A 17,351-nucleotide genomic window follows, 5' to 3' on the forward strand; every position below is an offset into this window, starting at 1 on the left:
TTAACCACTGCACTACCAGGGAAGCCCCACATGTGTGTTTAAAAATGTAGAGCCAGGTGCTTCCCTGGTGGCGCAGTGGTTGAGAGTCTGCCTGCCGATGCAGGGGACGCGGGTTCGTGCCCCGGTCTGGGAAGATCCCACATGCCACGGAGCGGCTAGGCCCGTGAGCCATGGCCGCTGAGCCTGTGCGTCCGGAGCCTGTGTTCCGCAACGGGAGAGGCCACAACAGTGAGAGGCCCGCATACAGCAAAAAAAAAAAAGAAAAAAAAAAAAAATGTAAAGCCAGGCTTGGGCATGATCAACAACAAATCTGAGGTGTAATTACTTCTGGTGTTGGAAGGAGGAGAATAAGATCAGAGAAGGATATACAAAGGGCTTCAACTGTTTCTGTAATATTTTCTTTCTTTAAGAAACGACTTTGGGCTTCCCTGGTGTGCAGTGGTTAAGAATCCGCCCGCCAACGCAGGGGACACGGGTTCGAGCCCTGGTCCAGGAAGATCCCACATGCCGGGGAGCAACTAAGCCTGTGTGCCACAACTACTGAGCCCACATGCCACAACTACTGAAGCCCGTGCTCCTAGAGCCCGTGCTCCGCAACAAGAGAAGCCACCGCAATGAGAAGCCCGCGCGCCATAACAAAGAGTAGCCCCCACTCGCTGCAACTAGAGAAAGCCCGCACGCAGCAACGAAGACCCAACGCAGCCAAAAATAAATAAAATAAATAAATTTTAAAAAAAAACAGATACACACTACAATATATAAAATAAACAACAAGGACCTACTATATAGCACAGGCACCTATATTCAATATCTTGTAATAACCTATAATGGAAAAGAATCTGAAAAGGAACGCATATATATATTATATATATTATATGTATATATATTATATATATATATATATATATAGCTGAATCACTTTGCTGTACACCAGAAACTAACACAACATTGTAAATCAACTATACATCAATTTGTAAAAATGACTTATAAATGTTAAAATTTTAAAAAGCTTGGCAGTGGGTACACAGGTGCTTCTAAAATCATTTGCTGTACTTTTGGGTAGCCTTTAAGGATTTCATAATAAAAAAGTTTTAGTATCATAGAAACAAACCATTTCTCCTCTCAGTGGGGATATGTTCAATTTAACAGAAAAATCTTGAGGATTTATATAGATATAGATATAGGTATAGATATATAGATATATATCTACTGAGAATTCCTTAAGCACCTCTGGCCATCTGGTGGGATAAGAAAAACCTTTTTCAGTACACCTCAAGTCACCTTTCCAAGGCATACTGGTACTTCCAACCATGCTTCAAACATTGTAGTACCCAAAAGCTGCATATCTGATACCTTCATATAAAATAAAAATCTTCAAAAATCTCCCTGAATACTTCAAAAATAGGTTTTTAAAAAATGAATGAGCACTATACAACCCTGGTTCAACATCTCAATACACTATGGAACTACCTCAGCCTGTCCAAGAATAGCCTGGGCCAAAGACTTAACTTATTTACATGGTATTAATTGCAAAGCATCCCCTCCTTGAAGTGTATTTATGTTGTGAAGTGTTTTGGGGCAGAGGCTGATATTCTCCAACCTTCAGGCAAGGGGCTAGAGAATCTATGTTGCAATGCAGAATTGTTAAATATATTTATGTTGTGTAAGGTACTCAATATATTCATTTATTCAATATTTGATAGAGATACAATGGAGCTAAAACAGACAAGTTTCCTGCCCTCGTGGGGTTTAGAGTCCTGGATAAACATTAATCCAAATTTAAACTATAATTGATATGTACAAGAAAAGAAAGGTTAGTTTTACATCTGAAGAGTAGTAGGAGTTAGCGAGGTGAAGATGGTGGAAGTGAGCAGAGGAGAGAGCTCTCCAAGCAGAGGGAACAACAAAGGCCGGGTGGTGGGAGAAGGAAGGGAAGGTCTCCAAAGGTAGATCATGTTATAGGTCTTTAGAGTAAGAGCAAAAACCAACCATTGCAAGGTTTTAAAAGGTGAATGGGTTAAGCGTTGAGAAATCAAATTTACATTTTGAAAACTTCCCTGAGGCTGGCAGACTGGAGAAAGAATTAAAGACAGCTAGAATGGAAGAGAAGAGTCAAGCTAGGAGTGACTGTCATCATCCAGGATGGTGGCTTGGACTAGAACTGTGGTGGAAAAGATGGAGAGAAGTAGGCGGACTCATGAGAAATTTAAGAGGTCAAATGGACAAACGTTGATGGATTAGATACTGTGGGATGAGAAAGAGAGGTGTCATGGGTAACAGCTTGGTTTCTGGTTGCAGAACTGGATGGACGGTGGTCCCATTCATTGATATAAGAAATGCTCTACTCCAGCAGCCCCCCGACACCCTCCTCTACCCAGCTTGTCAGGAGCTAATGTCAAGTGTGATCACCCCACATCTGCTGTGGCACTCCTGAATTCTTCTGCCAGTTATAAAAACAAAACTTCACTTTTGCAGATCAATTTTGCAATGAAAGTCATTTCCATGGAATAAGACTTTTTAAAAAATTAGTTAATAAATGGAATCTTTTATTTAACATCATGGTAACAATATAGTGCAACAGAATAATGCACCTCTTTAATGGTCTCAGGCAAATTAAGGAAGAAGAGAAGAGGATTTAAGATGTAAACAATGCTGAATAAAAGCCAAATAATATCATAGCATGTTATAGAGACAAAGGTTTCACAGAATTTTTAATAGAGAACTGCGTGGGAGAAGCTGAGTGTTCACAGAGTACACAGCGGTATAGGCATGTTATGATAAGTCATATCACATATTCACCTTATGAAGGAAAGAATTACACACTCCCCACCTTTGCAGTAATAACCTCCTAAGTTCATTAGCAGTAGCAGTAGTAGTTAGAATGAAATGAAGAATTACTTTTTAAAAAATGTTTACGAGCTATTATATTTTGATGCACTATCAAATTGGCTCAACAAAATAGCCAACAAAATAACAGATAGGTGTTCCAAAAAACTAGCTCTGTATTATAAAGAGGGAAAAAAATGACATCAATTATCTAATTTTAATAAAACAATATTATGCACTACATTAAATTAGTGTTGTGTTGATTCTGTAGTCTTGTATGTAATAATTTGTAAATTTATTTTAATTTTATAGTGGTATGAGAACTATAAAGGATATAAGGACTTTATACATGGTTTTATGAATATACATATTTAAGTAATATTATAATATAAATAATTTAGGTCAACATCAGGGGTTTAGGATAATTGTTTCCCTTAAAAGAGGTCTGAGACTTATTCAAGTTTGGGAAACACTGGGCTATGAAATTAAACCAAACTTTAGCTTGGTATACAAGACCTGTAATCTGGACCCACGTTATACCACAGCTTCATTTCCTGTCACTCTCCTACTCAAATATGAGGTCCTGATAACACTGTAATTTCCATGTTTTTACTCTAGCTGTTCCCTCCACCCAGAACAATCATCTAAATCTACTCAGCTCAAATAACAAGCATCACAATTAATAGACAGGTCTTGGAATTTTACTCCTCCCAAAATGACAATTAAGGATTACTTAAGCAAACAAAAGAATGCAGTATGTCTAACATCTCTAATGGTAAAATGTGCATGAGGGATTTTCCCACATTGTGAAGTATCGACTGGGTACCTGTCAGGTCACAGACAAGAGGCAACAGGGTCCCACTAAGCCGGAGAAGACAGAACCAATAGTCCAGCCAAGATGGAGGCTTCTCACTAAACAGGCCTAGACAAATTGGAAGAGTGGTCGCTCCCAGTCATCCCCCAAAGCTTCTCAGGTGTGTTGCTTTATAAACATGGGATTTTGATCAGAAGAAGAGATAAACAACTTTGGTCTACACTGGTGATAACCTTTCTGGCATGAATATCAGTCCAGGAAAATTTAAAACTGATGCAGGCTGTGTGTATTTTTCACTCAAAATAATTCACTTACTGAATTCCATGAGGAAAAACTATATACTGTTAAAACACAAATTATATACGTTATCGATTGCAAGACCACCAATGAGAAAAATCAACATTGCCCGTCTACTAAAATGTTACTGTCTGAGCATATTTGAGAGGTAACAATACCAGAGAATGTTTTTAAATTCTCATCTTAAAATTAGATCTAGGTGGATAACATATGGCCAGCAGCTGGTAAGCCATTGATCTAAAGGAAAAGAAAGAAAAAAAAGCTTCCTCCTTGAGGCAGTCTAAGTTTATATTGCTCAGGGATTCAGAAACAGCTTGAAATTGGTATCTATTTACCTTTTATTTGTTTGTGGGTTCTTACAGTTCTAATCAAAATTCAGATTTAAAATACTTATCTAAAGAAAAAGCCCTTATCTTGTTTATTTTTTAAATTTCTTTTTTTAAAATTTATTTATTTACTTATTATTTTTGGCTGCGTTGGGTCTTCGTTGCTGTGCACGGGTTTTCTCTAGTTGCAGCGAGCGGGGGCTACTCTTTGTTGCAGTGCACAGGCTTCTCATTGCAGTGGCTTCTCGTTGTGAAGCACCAGCTCTAGACGTGCGGGCTTCAGTAGTTGTGGCTCGTGGGCTCTAGAGCGCAGGCTCAGTAGTTGTGGCGCACAGGCTTGGTTGCTCCGCGGCATGTGGGATCTTCCTGGACCAGGGCTCGAACCCCTGTCCCCTACATTGGCAGGCAGATTCTTAACCACAGCGCCTCCAGGGAAGCCATATTTTTAAAATTTCTTGATTTATTTATGTATATGCTGCAGCATTCTATGTTCTATCTGTAGCAGGTCTAAGACAAATTTTTCAAGTTTTCTTTCTTCTAGATTTACGCTATTTACCTAAAGCAGTGTTTCACAAAAATACCCGTGGAGTACTAGTCCTGCAAGATATTCTGAGAAAAAGGAATTTCCAAAAGTCAACTACATTTGGGAAATTATATACATGATATTCAAATCACATTAGCATTTTTTTAAAATACTCTGATAAATCCTACAGTAATAAAACCTGTTTCTCCTTGTTTAATTCAGCATTTCTCAGACTTATTTGAACTTGAACAATGAAAAAAAAGTTTTTCAGAAAAGCATTGACCGGGCTTTCCTGGTGGTGCAGTGGTTAAGAATCTGCCTGCCAATGCAGGGGACACGGGTTCGAGCCCTGGTCTGGGAAGATCCCACATGCTGCAGAGCAACTAAGCCCATGTACCACAACTCCTGAGCCTGCGCTCTAGAGCCCACGAGCCACAACTACTGAAGCGCATGCACCTAGAGCCCATGCTCTGCAACAGGAGAATCCACTGCAATGAGAAGCCTGCACACCGCAACAAGGAGTAGCCCCCACTCACCGCAACTAGAGAAAGCCCGCATGCAGCAACGAAGACAAAACAGAGTTAAAATTTAAAATAAATAAATAAATAAATTTTAAAAAGAAAAAAAGAAAAGCATTGAACATCCTGTAGAACTAGTGTTCTTCAGAAAATGTTTTGAGAAATGCTGATCCAGAGGAATCTTTTAAAAAAGAAAAAATAAATAAACTTCCTGAAGGGGAAAGGATTCTCAAAAGATGAAGAGTGGTGCTAAGGAGAGTGGAGGGAGGGTCCTTATCAGTATGCAGCTGAGTGAAGCTGAGAGAAAACACTTTTCTGCTCATGAGAACTGGGGTTAATTCAGTCTACTCAGACGTTGTAAGTCCAGAAGATTCCATTCAGGCTGAAGCAACCTGAACAACCTTGACAGAGTGAGGATAACAATAACAACTACTCTTACTGCCACTTTTAATGTTATTGCTGCTCCAATTCATAAGCTGCTTAGGATGGGATAGGCAACGTACAAATATTATCTCAAACCACATAAAACTCCTGCATGACAGGTTTTATCCTCTCAATCTTAAAGAGGAGGAAACTGAGGCAGAGAGCGGGTGACACGACTCTAACAGAAACAGGATTTGGCCTTAGACTTTTCTTCCTGTCTCATACCAACTAGTCTGAAAAGCTTCTTCACTGAAGCAACCTCTCCCTTGGTTTTCCTAGCCACTGATGACACTCCCTGGGGCCTTCCCTCACAGAAATCATTCTAGAATAAAACAGGTTAAACAACTGATGACTTTGGCCCACTTTCCCATATGTCTGGTTTCCACCAGGAACCAAATATGTGCACATTCTAAATCTGACAAGACCCGTGATCACCTAGGCATGGCATGGTATTTTGAAATTACTTCCTAAGGTCCTTTAAGAATCGAACAAGAAAATTAATCTTAACACTCAAAGGCAAACTTAAACACCAACCAAGGCCAAGCAGGTAACGTAAATGAGGGGAGCTGGTCAGGAATAAGACAATATGGGTGACAGAAACTGTGATGATCTAGAGAGAAATATTCTCCATCCAAAGGGCTTAACCACTTCTTAGCTTTGGCAGAAAGCATTGCTGTCAAGCAGAAATGTGAGCCCCGTACCGCTTGATCTTATCTTTCAAACAAAGCCAGAAACAGTTTTTACATGAAATCTCCCTATTTTTAAAATGTTGACAACTAACTAATTTCCTAAAAACACTAGCAGGGCCAAAAACAACATGAATTTGCAGGCTGATTGGTCATGACCTCATAAAGCAACTTCTACTGAAAAACTCTGTGATCTCCCCTCCACCCCACCCCCTCCTCCAGTATACCTGGGTCCAAATTGCTTTTGACACACGCAAAAAAATCAAAAGTTAAGACTTGCCAGTACAGAAGTCATATTTAAAACCTCAGAGTCTGAAGCTGAGTATATAAAAGGAGACACCCCCCTGCAATTATTCTGAAAGATGGCAGCAGGGTTAAAATAAGTACGTGTGCCACTTGAAGGCAATAGAGTCATTTTGTGCCTTTCCTATGGTCCATTATATGCCAGAGTGACTCTAAAGTATGAGGAAGCCATTAGCACTGCTCCAGTGACCAAATATTTTTTCTTCGTCCTCTCCAAACTGATTTGTCAGATTACTTTTGGAGACCAGGTTCAGGTCTAGTTAGGGCATGGGGTGGGGTAGTCCTCCATGATATTCTGTTGTCACTGGGGGTGCTCATTAGAGAGATGGCTAACGCTACCTGACACCTGAATTATTCAAAGCTAAGGCTTGAGGTGTGGCCTATGGTCTTTTAAGGTCAACATTATCACTAAATCCCCAGAGAAGAGCCAAGCAGAGGAAGATGGAAAGAGGTTGGCTCCACGGGGAAGGATTCCCCCTCTGCCTCATTCTCTACCTGCTGCTTCAAGGTAAGATGGGACAAGAGTAAGAGAACAGCATCCACATAACTTCTGGGAAACAGAGAAACCAGGCTAATTTTTATCTCTAGACAGTCAATGACTGGGTGTTCATTTTGGTAAAAATGGAAACTCATGACACTGACAGCTTTGTAGCTCTTTCTAGGGTCCTAAACAGTTAGTTGACGCCTCTCTTAATCTATTTCTCCACTCCCCATACATCTATGGGCCTCTTCCCTTTCCCCATGTCATTCTCTTTCCAGACATATAATCTACCCCACGGTTTCTGGGTATCGACTGACATTGAGAAGAAGAAAATTCTTTCTCAGTTCCCTTAAGCAAATGAAAAGAAAGATGCCAAGAGGAAGGAGGTAGAAGAGAAGATCTGTTGTGAAAGAGGGAAACTTTTTCAGCACAATTTTCCCAGTCTAGAGTAATTTCTTGTTCATTATTGAGAATAAGCAATGAGGGATAGGACAACATCAGAGACATAAGAACAGACTCGACCAGAAGATGTTACCACATACATTCTCTGTTTCTGCCCCACAAAGTATGACAAGAAAAGGTTTGGGTATAAGATGGGTATCAAGGAACTCTTTTTAAGATAGTCTCAGTGGTGATGAGTCCTGAGTTTTAGAAGAGAACAATTACAGCACAAGGCAAGGACACAATATATACATTAAACTGAAAACTGAGTTCCTTCTTTAAGAAGTTCCTTCCTTAAGGTCCCACAGATTGCTCACTACCTACCTGATTATTTCTCTCATCATTAATTCATGACCATCTATGCCCTGTTCATATAGTGAGGAGGAGAACTGTGATTGCAAAATCTATCACTGACATTCACCCAAATGGCTCAAGGACAAAGGTTTGTGGTGAGATTGTTAAGAACACAACAGGACACTGAAAAGTGGTGGTCAGGACTGAATTTGCATACACATTTAGACAAGTTTTGTGTAGACAGAGAGACAATGGAATTGAGGATGGAGCGCTGACTCGGCTCACCTCATCAACTTCCACCATTTGCCTACCAGCCCAGCCCAAGCTCCCTGGTCCAGGAAGGAGGAGTCCAGACATTTCTCCCATGACCCCTGTTGTCTCTCTGTGCAGAAACACTTCCCAGACCCCAGTGCTGGCACTCCTTTCACAGTCTCTGCTCTCTACAGGAAGAGGAGACAATTTCACCATCACTTGCTCAGGATTCGACCAGCATGGGGTGGATCCCGCTGCCTTCCAAGCAGTGTTTGACAGAAAGGCCTTCCGTCCAGTCACCAACTTCAGCATCCCCACTCATGTCCACATCTCCTTCACCCTGTCTGCCATCCTGGAAGTAGTAAGTCCTGACCCAACTCTGTAATGGTCTAGTGGTGAGCAGTGGGTTCCCTGACTGGATTTTGTAAAATTAAAAGCTCATTCTATGGGGTAGGGAGGAATGACAGGGAATGCTACAATGACATCACTGCAGGCAAAAGCTCTCCCTTTTTGGGAATACGCCACAAGAAACATGATCCCAATGGACTCTCATACTGGTGCTTTCACTTGCATTTCTCATGTACCCTGGATTATATGACCTACCATTTTTAGTGGCTTATGGAAATTTTTGTAATTGCCACACAGAACAGCCTTGGAAATGAGTAAAAGGTGGGTGGTGGCACTGGACCTGACTTCATAAAATTAATGATCCTGGATGAAAATTGTTTTTCCAGGATACACATCTTTAACTGATGACATCATTCCTGTGGCTAAATGTCATAAGATAGACTCCGTTTCCCCTTTGTTATGACACCTCTCTTTTTCCACTCCAAGGTCCAACTTCACAGATTAAAATGGATAAAGCTGAGAATACCCACAAATTAGACAAATTCATACAGAACCAGCCAATCATGAAAACATAAAACGTCCTGATTATTCTGCCACTTTAAGGAGGGCAGAGATGGGGCTCAGGGAGCAAGTGGCATAAACCAAGGTCATGGAAACCAATATTTAAGTGGCTCCAACACAGGGAACCCAAAGCCAAGCTCAAGGTCTCCCTTGAGACCACTGAGGGGGAAGTGGAAGCAAGTAAAACTTAGTGACACTGTGACAGCTGTCACCAGAGAGAGGGTGGGAGAGTAAAGAAATGAGTAAAAAAACGAATGCAAAGTGCAAGAGACAGAGGAAGACTAAGACCAGTTTTCACCCCGTTTGTCCCACACCACGGTTTCCTCTAGATCTGGTACAATCCATTCCTTAGGTGGAACCCAGTGGAATGTGGGGGCATCAGGAAGCTGAGCATGGCAACTGAGAACCTGTGGCTTGCAGATATCTTTATCGAGGAGTTGTGAGTATCGGGGCTGAAAAAAGCCAGAAGGAGACCATATCTCCAGGGAAGAGCATGAGTAACCAATAGGGGCCACACAAAGACTCACCTTAGAAAGGAGCAGTGCCTGAAACCCCCAAAACATGGCAATAGGTGGAAGGGGGAGGTCAGATGAGTGGGGCTGGAGCACAGGAATGGGTGACCTGAGAGAGGAAGAAGGCCAAGTCTGATGGGGAACCCACAGCACTCACCTCCCTGTCCTTCTCACACACAGCCTGGATATGGATCAGACCCCTCCAGGTCTCATGGCTTATGTCAACAGTGATGATCACATCAAATACAGTAAACCAACGCAGGTGACCAGCATCTGCAACCTGGACATCTACTTCCCCTTTGATGAACAGAACTGCACCCTCACCTCCAGCTCTTTCATCTACACAGGTGAGTGAGGCTCACATGTTGAGAGCTAGAGAAAGGGTTTGGGAAGAAGAGGATAGGAAACTGGGAACAGTGAGGGAATCTCACCGAAAGGGGTGTGAAAGCTAAGTGGTAAGGAATCCAACAGTCTGGGCAAAGGGGTTAGGAGTGCTGGGGGAAGCTGAGTTGCCTGGATCTCCTTTGTAGTGCAGAACATGGTGTTGGGCATGGAGGAGGACGTGCAGGAGATTTTGAAAACATCACAGAACGTCGTTTGGAGCAAGGGGGAACGGGTACTTCAGGCTATCCACCAAAGAATGATGAAGATGCCTGTGGGCACCAATGAGTATGACCAAATCATCTATGTGAGCTCAGGGGCCCTGGATGAGATCTTCTCCTTAGATACATAGCTTATGTCCTCCACCAGGATGTAAGCTCTCCCACGAGAAAATAAGCTCCCGAGGGACAGAAATTGTTATCACTTTTTTCACTGATAAATCTCCAGTACCTAAAACAGTACCTGGCACTCAGTAAATATTGATTGAATGGATCCTCCCCGAGGAAGAAACAAAGCTCCCATGGCAGTGATTTATAGTGAGCATGACCCTCCGCCCCCTGCCAGGGCTATCAGAACTTTTTGGAGGGCAGGAATTTTTATATTTATTTTTTAAAAGAGGTGGTGGAAAAGTTATGCAACACTGTCTTAGGGATATTATGATTCCAAATCCTGGTGACTCCCAAATGTCTGCTCTGTCTTGTTTTCCCTCCCCCTGGTTTTAAATGTCCACCAGCAAAGTCACTAGAGATTAGACCTTGATGAGGAAAGCAAGCAGAAATACAATGCACGCAATACCTGAGAATCTGGTCCCTCAATTCTGCTAAGAGCACATTGGTAGTAATAAAAATTTAGGTGGAGAAAGTTGAACTTTGGGCCAAGAAGGAATGAGATACATTTCAACGGTAAGCAGCATGGTAGAATCAAGCCATGGAAAGGCAGTGTAGTGGTTCCGATGGCTTTGCTGGAGAGGCAGGAATGAGAAAGGGACTTGAGGTGATGTTTCCTTACTAGAAAGTAAGGAGCAAATCTCAACTCTTGCTTCTAACTGGCTTGGCAGCCTCCCAGGCTTCTCCTCAGTTGCCTCCCTCTCCCCTCCCTACCAGGTGGCCATCAGGCGCAGGCCCAGCCTCTACGTCATAAGCCTCCTGGTGCCCAGGAGTTTTCTGATAGCCATAGACGCCCTCAGCTTCTACCTGCCGGCAGAAAGTGAGAACCGCGCCCCATTCAAGATGACACTCCTGCTGGGCTACAACGTCTTCCTGCTCATGACGTTGAATGACTTACTCCCTGCCAGTGGCACCCCACCCCCCCATCAGTATGGTCCCTCCCACTTTCCGGGGAAGCAAAGGCAGCAGGGGACATGGTGGGAGGCAGGTAGCAGGAGAACCGCTGCCTCTCCACTTAAGGAGGGAATGGATTCTGAGGAAAGATTGGATTTTGGGGAAAAAAATTGTAGTGAGGAATCTGCCCAGATTTATTTATAGTTTGCTTTGCCTTCAGGTGTCTATTTTGCTCTGTGTCTGTCACTGATGGTGGTCCGCCTGATGGAGACCATCTTCATCACCTACCTGCTGCATCTGGCCACCACCCAGGCCTCGCTGGCTCCGTTCCCTGCTTCTACACTGCACCAGCCCAAGGAAACGTGCCCCGCTGCACCCCAGAAGGGAACACGGGCCTGGGCCTCAGCCCTGCCCACCTGCCTGGTGAGGGAAATCAGCACTGCCCACGCGTCCTTTCCCATCACCTCCCCTTCTCTGCTCCCGCCTCCTTCCTGTCCCCACAACCCCCCAGCTGACCTTGGCAGCCCACAGCTGAGTCTCTGTCTCTCCCTAGGTGTGAAGGAGCCCGTGGAGTTGGTGGGGAAGGCGCCAGGTCCCAGGGAGGCAGAGCTAAATGGGTGCCCTGGGTCAGTGAGGGCCCAGCAGGAGGACGAGGCTCAGAAGCAGCACTCAGTCAGCCTGTGGATGCAGTTCAGCCACATGATGGACACCCTGCTCTTCAGCCTCTACCTGCTCTTCCTGGCCCCCTCCATCGTCACGGTCATCATCCTCTGGAACACCTAGGCAGATGCCCACCTGCAAGCTCCAGGCAAGAGCTTCTCTTGCCTCCAGGAACCAGCCGGGCTCTCATTCCTGTCCAAATCCCACCTTACAGCCCTGGCAACCACCTTGTTTTCAACCCAGCCCTTCTGTTCAGTTTCAGACCAGACCTGAATGGTCTCCTAAGCTCTCCTGAGTCAGGTCCTTGCTCCTGCACTCCATCAGCTCCCCTCAGCCCTCCCACGAATCCTGCCTGCCTGGTTCCTCAGGATTCAGGTTCTTGGAATACTTCCTTGATCAAATCTCCTCCAATAAACCCCTTTGCAGAAAGCACTGGCTCTTCTCTGCAGTATATTATAGTTTCAAAACCCTTGAGGTTGAGAGTCTTCTTGCAGAAACTTCTCATTACCAAAGTAAGAAGGATTTTCTTGTTTGTTGTTTGTTTGTTTTTTAAGTCTATTAGGCAACATGTGAAAGTGGGGAGAGGGGAGAGAAGAGGCCAAACTCTATTACAAGGAATTATAATGAAATAGGGATTAACCTCCTAAATCCAGTTATCCCGGATTTAAGCTTCAGAAATTAATAATGTGCCAGAACCAGGCATCTCTTGTTTAAAGAGTGAAGCCTTTTGTCACAGCCTGACATATGACTCATTCATCATTAAACACTTAGAGTGTTAACATAATCCCGAATTCTGCTAACTGTCTGTGTTGCAATTAGAGTTGATCCGTCCCTAATCATGCTAAGAAAAGAACACTGGGTCAAGGAGAGCACGTTTGAAAATGGCATCTGCTTTACTTGGGAGTAACACAAATGCCTCCATATGAACTGGAAAATCCCCCTTCCTGGCACTTGCCTTATCATTTTGAAAGTCTTTGTCTATTGGCCCATTATTTCCAATAGCTTCTTGGGGGAAGTGGAGACCCCACTGTATCACTGTACACCAGAGCTGTGGCATGATTTGCTGGACACCAGGTTCAGAAAAGCACAGATTCGAGAGCAACTTAATTACAACTTGAACACAATCTTTCATTTTTAGCAACCATTTATTTTCCTTTCTTTAGTTTATTCTACTACTGTATCTGAAGCCTAAATTTCCCAAGTTATAACAGGCTAGGAGTAAAAAGAAAGTCATAGTATTGTTCACTAAAGTATATTTCCTTGGTTCCTCCTCTCCACTGCTCTTCCTCAAACTCCTTTGGCTTCCTCTGGTCACAAAGGGCAGCAAGGCTGCCAATGTCCACTAGAAGTGCTGCTGCTGGTGGTGTGGGCCTGAGGTCCCATCCCAATGTTCGCGGCAGGAGCTTCTGCCCTCTCAGAGCCCAGGCCGCTGGAAGGCTGAACCCACAGTGCAGATGTTCCCACTGGATGCTGAGTCACCAGGACCAGCTGGAACTTGCTCTTTCCTTGCAGTCCCCTTCTGCTGGGACTCAGGCAGAAGTCCATGGGAATCTGGGCATACTGAGGCAGAAATACACTGCTATACTCTGAATGGCTCATTTCACTCAGGCTCCTGGTCTTCCAATTAAACTTGTGCCCCTTAATTCTCCTTTTTTTCTGCTTTTTTTTTTTTTTTTTTTTAATTTCAGGAAGGTGTTTGGCTCTTCGGTTTCTAGAACCTTGTCAAACACTCCCTTCACCATCACCAGCCCTCCAGGCATGTCAAAGATCTAGCTAAGCTTAAATCAGGAGCCCTGACATTCACCTAAATAAATGAGCATGTCTGTTATTATTTTGGATATCTGTTTTTATTTTGGCAGTTCCTCAACTCACAGCTTTCTACAAAGTGGGCCTTTAGAAAGGACACACTATAGGTATACTAATAACCAACACTTATTTATCTATTAATATGTGACAGGCACTTTTCTAAGTGCTTTATATGAATAAGCACACTTAATCCTTATGGTAACCCTGTGAAGCAGGAACTACAGAGCCACACCTACCTTGGAGCCAAATGTGGAATTTTTCAGATTTTAAAAAGGTAACAATCATGCATGTACTATATGTTACTAACACCCCAGGTCAGCTATGGAGTAGCACCCTCTAATCAAACACAATTAATATTTCTGCAGTGAAATCTATGAATATTCACACTCGGTAGCAAAAATGAAACTACAGACAGACTCACAACTGTTCATGTCAGGCTTTGCCACCAAATAATTTATGAAAAATAATTTGGTTTTCAAAGCCCTTTAGGTTATAAAACTGTGGTTTTGTATTATTATCCCCATTTTATATATTCAAATAAATGAAATAAATGAGAAAATGAAGCACAGAGAAGTGCAGTGATGGCCACTGAGCTGTCTCCCAAGTTTCCACAGCTAGTCAGGTGACAGAGCTTCAGTTTGAACCGAGGAAGCTGGCTCAAGACACGGGACTCAGCCTCTGCCACACGACCCTCCAGACTGAGGATGAAACCAGACAGGTTCTCCAGGAGTCCCGTGTTGGGACATCAATCCACTTCAAGTCTTTTTTTTTTTTTTAAATATTTATTTATTTATTTGGCTGCACCGGGTTGTGGCATGCGGGATCTTCGTTGCGGCATGCAGGATCTTAGTTGAGGCATGCAGGATCTTTAGTTGCGGCATGTGGACTCTTCAGTTGCGGCATGTGGGATCTAGTTCTCTGACCAGGGATTGAACCCGGGCCCCCTGCATTGGGAGCACGGAGTCGGCCACTGAACCACCAGGGAAGCCCCCACTTCAAGTCTTCATCGGCTAACACTATAGGAGAATTAAAACAGGAAGCGCAAGTCTCTGACCACGGTCCCTAAGACAAACTTTCTTTTCAATTTCCTTTTACTCCCTCCCTCAGTTTTTTCTACTCCTCACCCCTCCTGCCCACCCTCATCATAAGTCATAACACCCAAGTCCACTACCTGTACTTTCTCCACTGCTTTCTGGAGTATATATTTCCCCAAATCTGATCTGGGCAATCCTTCTTTCCTTTGTATTCTCTATGGATTTAGCTTTTTGCTGCTGATATCTATTGCCAGATACTTTAGGATGTTCCACTCCTATGCCCTATCCTGAGACACTCACCTCACCTGGAGACTCATCCTTGACTTTGCTGAGTAGCTCACTTACCCAGATTTCAAGAGGTTCTAAAATTATGTGAGGTCCATTTGCATCATTTTGTTCGTTCTTTCCACCGATCATCACGGTACATATTTCTCTACTTATTTTCTTCACATTTTTTCCATTACATAGCTTTATGTTTTATTTGAATAGTAAATATGCACTTTATCTTTTTTGACATATGGATTAAGATACTAAATCTCCTTTCAGTAAAAGAAGGCATGATATAATTATAGTGATTTTATTTTTCCACAATCAAAATCTGAACATGTGATCTTAACACACACTGGATAATCATACAGAACCTTTGAAATCAGAGAGCTCCCAGAAAAGTAACAAATGTGGTAGCTGTCTTTCTATTCCATCTATAACAGAATCATACGATAAGCACACTTTGTGCTAATGACTTTCCTCTTGTTAGGTGGCAAAGCTTTGAAAGGGCTTTGCAAGGTAATTTATGACCTCTTTAGGAAAATCTGCTGACAGGCAACTGGTCCAGCCTGGGCCATCTTGCATTTGATGGCCTGTTTCTGCCAACAGCTCCTCACCGCCCACTCATCTGCACTGCTACCCTTTGGTTCTTGCCCACATTTTTGTTCACTTTCTTTTTCTCTAAACCATTATAAGCAGTACTTCTCCACATTCTCTACATACTTTTTTGGTTCCATATTAACACAGCATTAAAGTGTATTATATCATTATTGTCTTTGCCTCTCTCTCCTCTTCCTGAAGACCGATTCTAGGATATGAAGTCACGGAATTCATTTCAAGCCTATCCTTTTCCTCCTCTCCAGTTTATGATTCTCCCTTTGATAAACTCTCTTATTTAATCATCGATTGGCACTGGTCCTTCTATATAGCAGGGAAAAAACTAGCATAGTAGAGAGACTTTGGGATCTGGCAGCCCTAATTTGATTCCATTACTTGTACAAGTGGCTTAACCTTTCAAGTTTAAATGTCTTCATTTATGAAATGGAGCCAATAACACAGATTAAATTGTTTTTTATTTATTTATTTATTTACTTTTGGCTGCGTTGGGTCTTCGTTGCTGCACGCAGGCTTTCTCTAGTTGCGGCAAGTGGGGGCTACTCTTTGTTGCGGTGCGCAGGCTTCTCATTGCAGTGGCTTCTCTTGTTTCGGAGCACGGACTCTGGGCATGCGGGCTTCAGTAGTTGTGTCACAAGGGCTCAGTATTTGTGGCTCGCAGGCTCTAGAGTGCAGGCTCAATAGTTGTGGCGGACAGGCTTAGTTGCTCCGCGGCATGTGAAATCTTCCCGGACCAGGGCTCGAACCCGTGTCCCCTGCATTAGCAGGTGGGTTCTTAACCACTGCACCAACAGGGAAGTCCCAGATTAAATTATTTTTAAAACATGGATTTAAAAAACCATTTATAGGCTTATAGAAACTAGAAAGGCCAATGTGATACTATAGAGAGCATCTTTTCATCATGCAGACTGACACCTAGAGTGCAAAATCGACATCTAGGTGGGAGGCACTAGACATAAAGAATTATAGACTTTCTAGCACAACCCCCTCATTTTTTAGATGAGAAGAATGAAGTGGAGAAAAGTGAAGTGATAAGTATGGGGTTGTCACACTTCAAGAGAATTCAAGCCCGTTAAAGTGGCAGCCACAGCTGAGTGGCTGTCTTGGTCTCTTTTCCCAGGTGCCTCTGAGGAGTCCCAGGACCCTCCCTCTTTCTGTTCCAGGCACCATAGCCAACCTGACTTCAGCTAGTGACTCACCCTGCAGTTTGGATGTTTTGGCTGCCTCCATGCTCCTGGATCCTTAGCCCTGGCCAATGCCCTCTGTATGTGATTGCCACCCATCAGGGCTGCAAAAGAACGGCCTTCACTTACCCTCCCTCCTCTACCAGCTAATTCTGCCCTTGCCAGGTTACAGCTATATTCCCAAATCTGATCCCTCAGGATACCAGATGAATGGGGCCACCAGAGGGCCATGTAGTGTGATCCCCTTTGGAATATAAGCTAAGGTGAAAGGTGCTGGTATCTGACTTGCAAAACTACAGCTCCTGTCCCTACTGTTTACCTTTGGAGCCAAACGTTGTCTAGGCCAAAGGATTTCATTTGTGGAAACCTAGGGGCCTAATAATCTAGTCCATAAGACTCCCCAGCTATAGAGTAATGAAAAGAGCAAGGAAAGAACAATGGAACTAGACTGGCCTGGGTTTGAATCTAGATTCTACCAATATCCACCTGGATGGGCACTGAGCAAGATTTAGATTTTTT

At 43.2% G+C, this 17,351-nt stretch overlaps 1 pseudogene across 1 annotated transcript; it reads left to right on the forward strand.

Annotated features, from left to right (window-relative positions):
- Positions 1-8,063: 8,063 nt before the first annotated feature.
- On the forward strand, positions 8,064-12,329 carry LOC307186345 (5-hydroxytryptamine receptor 3C-like; annotated as a pseudogene). The gene is made up of 8 exons: positions 8,064-8,087; positions 8,323-8,545; positions 9,423-9,532; positions 9,786-9,952; positions 10,136-10,293; positions 11,090-11,306; positions 11,487-11,689; positions 11,820-12,329. The product of its transcript is annotated as a 5-hydroxytryptamine receptor 3C-like (transcript).
- Positions 12,330-17,351: the final 5,022 nt, after the last annotated feature.

The sequence above is a fragment of the Stenella coeruleoalba genome, assembly GCF_951394435.1.
Source record: "Stenella coeruleoalba genome assembly, chromosome: 5".
Classification (NCBI taxonomy): domain Eukaryota; kingdom Metazoa; phylum Chordata; class Mammalia; order Artiodactyla; family Delphinidae; genus Stenella; species Stenella coeruleoalba.